Source organism: Canis lupus, chromosome 13 (genome assembly GCF_011100685.1).
Source record: "Canis lupus familiaris isolate Mischka breed German Shepherd chromosome 13, alternate assembly UU_Cfam_GSD_1.0, whole genome shotgun sequence".
NCBI classification, from domain to species: domain Eukaryota; kingdom Metazoa; phylum Chordata; class Mammalia; order Carnivora; family Canidae; genus Canis; species Canis lupus.
This window is the reverse complement of record NC_049234.1, coordinates 37,097,840-37,104,081: the sequence shown is the minus strand read 5'-3', so window position 1 is coordinate 37,104,081 and position 6,242 is coordinate 37,097,840.

Sequence of the window (6,242 nt, the reverse complement as noted above, 5' to 3'; positions counted from 1 at the left end):
AAGTAGGACGCAAGCTCCACGGGCAGGGCTCCCTCCGCACCCCTGCCTGGTGCCTAGGATGGTGCCCGGTGCCCTGTGAATGTGCTCCTGGGAGTCCCTGCACCCCCGGAACTGGGGAGGGTGGGACTCCGCGGGTCCCCCGGAGGGGAGGGAGGCCTGAGGAGCTAAAGCCGGTCCTGCAAAGGGCAGGGCTAGTGGCCTGCAGACCGCAGGGAGGGCAGGAGACCCTCGGGGCTGAGGGCCCAGCCCAGCTGCCCCTTACTCTCCCTCCCCCCTCCCTCCTCCTCCCTCCCCTGCACTTCCCCTCCCTCCTATCCTCCTCCTTCTCCCTCCCTCCTCTATCCTCCTCCCTCCCTCCCCTGCACTTCCCCTCCCTCCTGTCCTCCTCTCCCTCCCTCCCTCCTGTCTTCCTCCCCCTCCCTCCTCCCTCCCTCCTCTCTTCCTCTTCCTTCAGAAGTCAGTTGAGCTTCACAGGTGCTCAGGTTCTGGGGTAGTTTTCTCATGACCGCGACTTGCCCTTTTCCATTCTCTTCTCTGTAAAATTAGGGGTTGGGGTTGGTCAGAATCTCAGATGTGCTCGCTGGGTGCCTGGCAGCGTCAGGGGCCAGGTTCAAGCTGCCCAGGCCCGAGTCATCCCGGAGCCCTGGCCAAGGGAGAGGGAGCCCTGAGCCCTGGCCGAGGGAGAGGGAGCGAGCCTCCCGAAGGCCCCGGGGAGAGGGGGGATTCGCAGGCTGGAGCCACCCGATGCTCCTGAAGGCCGCTGCCTCTGGACCACCCTGACTCAGCCCCAGGGCGCCCGGGAGGCTTTGGGGTCATCTGGGCCCCTTCTCGGTCATCTGGGCGGCGGGTGTGTTAACCAGGGAGCCTGGGGGGGGCCCACTGCTCACCCCCCCCCACCCCACCCCCCACCCACCCTCCCGGCCTGCTGAGCCTGCTGCGGGGGGAGGGGGGGCGTTGGGGGGGTGGCCAGTGTTGGGGGCAGGGAGGGGCAGCTGCCTTTCCATCTGGCGGCTGAGCGGGTCAAATAGCAGCAAGTGGATTCAGTCGAGGCCTGAGTGTGTGACACCCCTGGGCGCGGAGAACACGGGACAATCTCATTTTCGTGATCAGATTGTTATAGATTCTCTCCTCCATCTGCTGAGAGATGTAAATGCGGATTGTTCTGGGTGCCGTGGGGGACAGCCGTGGGGGCGGGGGGACCCTGTGTGCACTTGGGTCTCAGGCCGGGGCCCCAGAGCCTTGCCCTTCCCCCTGCGCGGCTCCAGGCCCCTCCAGCCCCCCAGGTCCCCCCCAGCCCCCATCTGAATGAGTGCCCAGCAGAAAGATAACCCTGGGCGGAGATTTTTTTTTAAATAAATTTATTTTTTTATTGGTGTTCAATTTGCCAACATACAGAATAGCACCCAGTGCTCATCCCGTCAAGTGGCCCCCTCAGTGCCCGTCACCCAGTCACCCCCACCCCACCTCCCTTTCTACCACCCCTAGTTCGTTTTCCAGAGTTAAGAGTCTTTCATGTTCTGTCTCCCTTTCTGATATTTCCCACTCATTTTTTCTCCTTTCCCTTTTATTCCCTTTCACTATTTTTTATATTCCCCAAATGAATGAGACTATGTAATGGGCGGAGATTTAAATCAGTCTGCTCCGTTTGGAGTAAGTGCGGGGTGACAGCAGGGGACCTCCTCCCGCCTGAGGGGAGCCAGTGGGAGGGGTGGACAGGGCCGGGGAGCCCAGCGGCGGTGGGGGTGCTTTCCCTGCACGCCGTCCATCTCCGGCCCTGGAGCCCCCGCGTCACACATGGCCCTGACTAGGCCCCTGCAGCCCGTGCAGGGCGTGCAGCCCCACCTCCCTGCCCCACGGTGCCCTTGGCTCCTCGGGGCAGAGGCAGGTCAGGCAGGCCTGAGTCCAGGCTGGCATGGCCGTAGCCCAGCTTCATCATGACTGGGGGGCCCCTGCTCCTCTGAGCCCGCCGGGCCGCGCCTGGGGTGTCTGGGACACGGAGGGCCATGCCTGGTCTCCGGGCTGGCAGTGGGGGCGTCCTCGGATCGGGGCACACGGGGCCTGGGGTCAGGCTGGGCCGCTCGGGGCTGCTTGGCTGGAGTGAGGTCCTGCAGGGGCGCCCCCAAGGCTGAGGAGGAGAGGTCCCTCCCAGGCAGAGGCCGCGTTCCCCGCCTTGATCCTGAGGGAGTGCAGAGTGGGCGTGGAGCCCCTTGAGCTGACCCCTCACCCTGGGCTCCGGGAGGCCAGCAGGGCGCCGGCAAACAGGCTGGGGGGCGCGGCTGGGGGCGGCCCAGCCACCGTGCTCCTGTCTGATGGGCCAGGGACAGGGGTGCCCTTGCGGCCCAGAGGGAACATGCGGCCAGACAGGGATAGAGGGTAAATCAGCCTGGCTCCCATCGCTTGGGAAAGGCCTCCCAGTGGAGGGCACTGGGACTGCTTCGAGAGGCCAGGAAGATCTCAGAGCTAGAAAGGCCTGGCCCCCAGGGTGCGGGGCCCCCCGCGTGCGGTCCTCATAGAGCCCCCGGAGGGAAGACGCAGCCACTCCATTGCACAGGTGAGGAATCTGAGGCCTTAGAGGTAGAGATGTCCAAGGTACAGGAAACACTCGAGGAGCATCTGCTCACAGCCCGGGGGCACAGGCACAGTCATGCCCGGGGGGGGCGGTGAGCTTGGGTGCACAGGCATGGTGCACGTGTTGCGTGTGCGTGCGTGTGCACCTGAGCACTTGCTTGCCTACTGGGGCGGTGTTAGGAGCACACAGGTGGAATTGGTTCATTTTCTGGACGTGGCGCCAGCCAAGTGGGCACAAGGGCTTTTCCGGGGGGCGGCTGGCTCTGCCGCTAGCAGAGGAGGGCTGCAAGGGATGTAGGAGCTGGGCATGGAGCCCGAGGATGAGCGGCATGCCTAGGCCCCGACCTCCAGCCTCTGAGCTGTGCACCCACCTCCAAGGGAGGAAGGGGCGTCGGGCTGCACCTCACGATAGCCAGACAGACCCTCGTCCAGGCGGGTCTCCAGAAAGGCCCAGACCCTGTTCACAAGTGCTCTGGAGCCACGTCGGGGGGCCGGCCCCCAGGGCCCTTTCTAGCCCAGCTTCTGCCCTGACAGCTTTGATTCCCAGACTGAGCTTTGGAGAGCTGTGCCAGCAGGTCCAGAGCATTCCTGAGCCCCGGCCAAAGGACAGGCAGATGGAGGGAGGGGGCTGGACGATGGTGGCCTGGAGGACGGAGAGACCCCCAGAGGCTCTCGGGGGGAGGCAGCCGGCTGCAGCCTGCCTCTGGAGGCAGCACCTGGCATCCTGCCCAGCCCAGGTGTTTAGATGCATTAGGCCCTGCTGTCGAGGATGCTGCAGGCTCACAAAGCACCTGCCACGCAAGGTGGTCCCGCTCAGCCTCACCCCTGCAGGAGAACTCAGCAGCTCCCCTGAACCCACCCTCCCACTGTCCAACTTCGCATGCTTCGGCTGGGAGGGCCGCGGGAACACCTAGCTCCTCTCCAGGGAGGAGGTTCCCGATCTAAGGTCACCCCCTAAGTGGGGAATTGCCTCCTTCGGAGGGGTGACGAGGGGACGTCACCCCACAGCGGGGTGATTGGGGGTGGTGCGCGCGTGGGAAGGTCCCATTCAAGATGGAAACAATGCAGTTTTTAAGTGATGGGGAATCTGGGCTTATTTTCAGCAGCTGTATGCAAATTACATGCAAATGAACCTATTTCCCTTCCAGTACCTGTGGCCCAGAGCAACCGTGTTCTGGAGGACCAGAGGCAGCCCAGCATCTTGTCTCGTTCACAGCAAGAATCCCCTTCTGCAAAAGCTGTACTGAGTAGGGGCAGCTGCTGCCGTTTATTTAACAGATGAGGACGGCCCCTGGGGGCAGACAGTTCTAGCCCTAGCTCTGTGACTCCGTGTGTGTGACCTTGAGCACATCGCTTTGTCTCTGCTTCTTCGTTTTCCTTTTCTGTAAAATACGTATCAGTAATGCCTCAGAGGGCTGCACGTGAAGCACTTAGCACAGTGACTTGTCCTGGTGACGGTGGTGGTGGTGGTGATGGTGGTGCTGATGGTGGTGTTGGTGTTGAGGATGGTGTTGGTGTTGAGGTTGGTGATGGTGGTGGTGGTGGTGATAATGAGTCTACTAAACCAGGCATGGTACAAATCACTGGGAAAATGGAGGAAAGAAGACATCTGTCTTTGAGATGCTCATATCTTATTCAGAGGCCCCCCAGCCCCCACCTCATGTAGGGCCATCATCTCAACCTGTGTCCCTACCCTCTAAGCACTGTTGGCCTCGATCCCTAAGAGCCCCACTATTCAGCCTCCGTCCACTGTCACCTCTCCTGTCAGTGGGGACAGTGGCTGGTCTTTTCCAGAGCCCCTGCCATGTCAAGAGGACCCCCCGCCCAGGCAGGAGGGCAGCACAGGGGAGGCTGAGATGTGGTCCTGGCTCTGGAAGTGCCCCCACTCTTGGCCACATGGCCTAGCATGCAGGCCCACACTGTGATCTGTCCTCCACTTGGGCTGCAGCCCTGCTGGGTCTATACCTTTCTCTGAACGTCAGAAACCCACCCCCCCGTCTTCATCTTAGGGACCTGCCTTCCAACTGGCCTCCAGCTCCCCGAGGGAGGGCACAGTCCTGCCCCTCTCTGCCATTCTGGGGGTCGGCCCAAGGCTGAGTGCAGAATGAGGGTGCAGGCCTTCTCAGAGCTTCCCATGGGGCGGTGCCGGCTGTTGGAGGGCCTGGGGCACCGAGCTACCACAGCAGGAGCTCCTGGAGGGTAGCCCGGCCCCTTATCCCCAACTCTTGGGCCCAGTGCCCTCCACAGGGGATTGCTGTCTCCCCATTTTATAGATGGAACTGGAAGTTGAGAAAGGCTGAAATCATGCACCTGGCAAGTGGTGGGCAGAATTTGAATTGGGGTCTCTGAAGGCTGGGCTCTCCTGGGTCCCTCGGAACTCCCGATGGAGCCAGCCGGGCAGGAGAGGACCGGATCTTCTATATGCTGCCGGGAGGGGCCGGAGGAGCATGGCCACGGAGAAGGAGTGCAGACGGCCCCATGGGGCAGCCCCCCGCCCAGCCGCCGTGCACAGACCGGGCTCCTGAGCTTTCTGGAGGCTCAAGGGATATCCGTCTGTTTGTGGCCTCGAGCTGGTGGGGCAGTGTGGAGCGGGGTGGGGGCTGGACGGGCAGGGGCCCATGGGGGCCTGGTTGGCCAGTGAGGCGGAGGCGAGGTGGAGGAGGGGCGGGGGCCTCTGTGCCAGGCCGGGTGCGTCCAGCTGGCCTGAGCCCTGCCTTCTGCAGACAGACGCAGGTTTGGTTTCATTGAAACACCTCAGCCTGCCAGGCCTGCGGGACCCGGGCCCACGGCGCTGTGGCGCTTTGTGCCAAGAAAGGAGGGAGAGGAGACACAGAATTGTCCTTTGCTCAGCAAAGAGCCAGGAATATCTGCATGAAATCATTCCCGTCTTCTGGAAATGGCTGGGCTCTTCCCATGCAACCTTGGGTCCAAAGGGGCTGGGGTGGGGCAGGACCCGGGACCCCGCCATGTCCCGCCTCCCGCCAGTCCAGTCACTGAGCAAGGTCACCCCCAGCCTCAGCTGGGCGGGTGCCCGGTGTGCGACTTCAGAGCCCCTCCTGTGACTGAGTCTGCCCCCCCCATGAGCAGTGCCCACCCAGTCCGGTCTCCCTAACCTCCCACACCCCAGGGAGGAGCTGCGTCTGGTCTGAGGCCACTGTGTGAGCGACTGGGGGGGCCCAGGGCGGGGGGAGGGGGCGTGTGCAGCTCTGCACCCCTCCTACGGGGCGGGGCGGGACCTGATGGCCAGTGAGCCTGTCCCCGGTGGCTCAGCCGAGCTTCACACCTGGGCTGGGCGGGAGGCGCAGGAGGCCGCGTGCCCCTCCTGCAGGTGAAGCAGCTGAGGAGCAGGGAAGTAGGGGACCTGCCCCATGCACAGAGGAGCAGGGTGGGGACTCGGTGCCAGGTCACCCCAGGCCTGCCTCCAAACCATTGTGTACAGGAGTGACAGGGCAGGGACACGGCCCAGTGTCCCCACGAGCTCTCGGTGGGGAGGAAGCAAAGCTTGGACATGGCCTGTGGCCTGAGTCCCGGCCGAGTTAGTTACTTGCGGCAAGACGTTGATGAAACCACGTGCAGTGTCTGAGCCGTCCTTCCGCGTCTGGACGTGGCTCTGTCCCAGGCCTGGGGGACGTTAGGTGACACCACTGCCTGTGGGGAGCTCAGCACACGCAGGT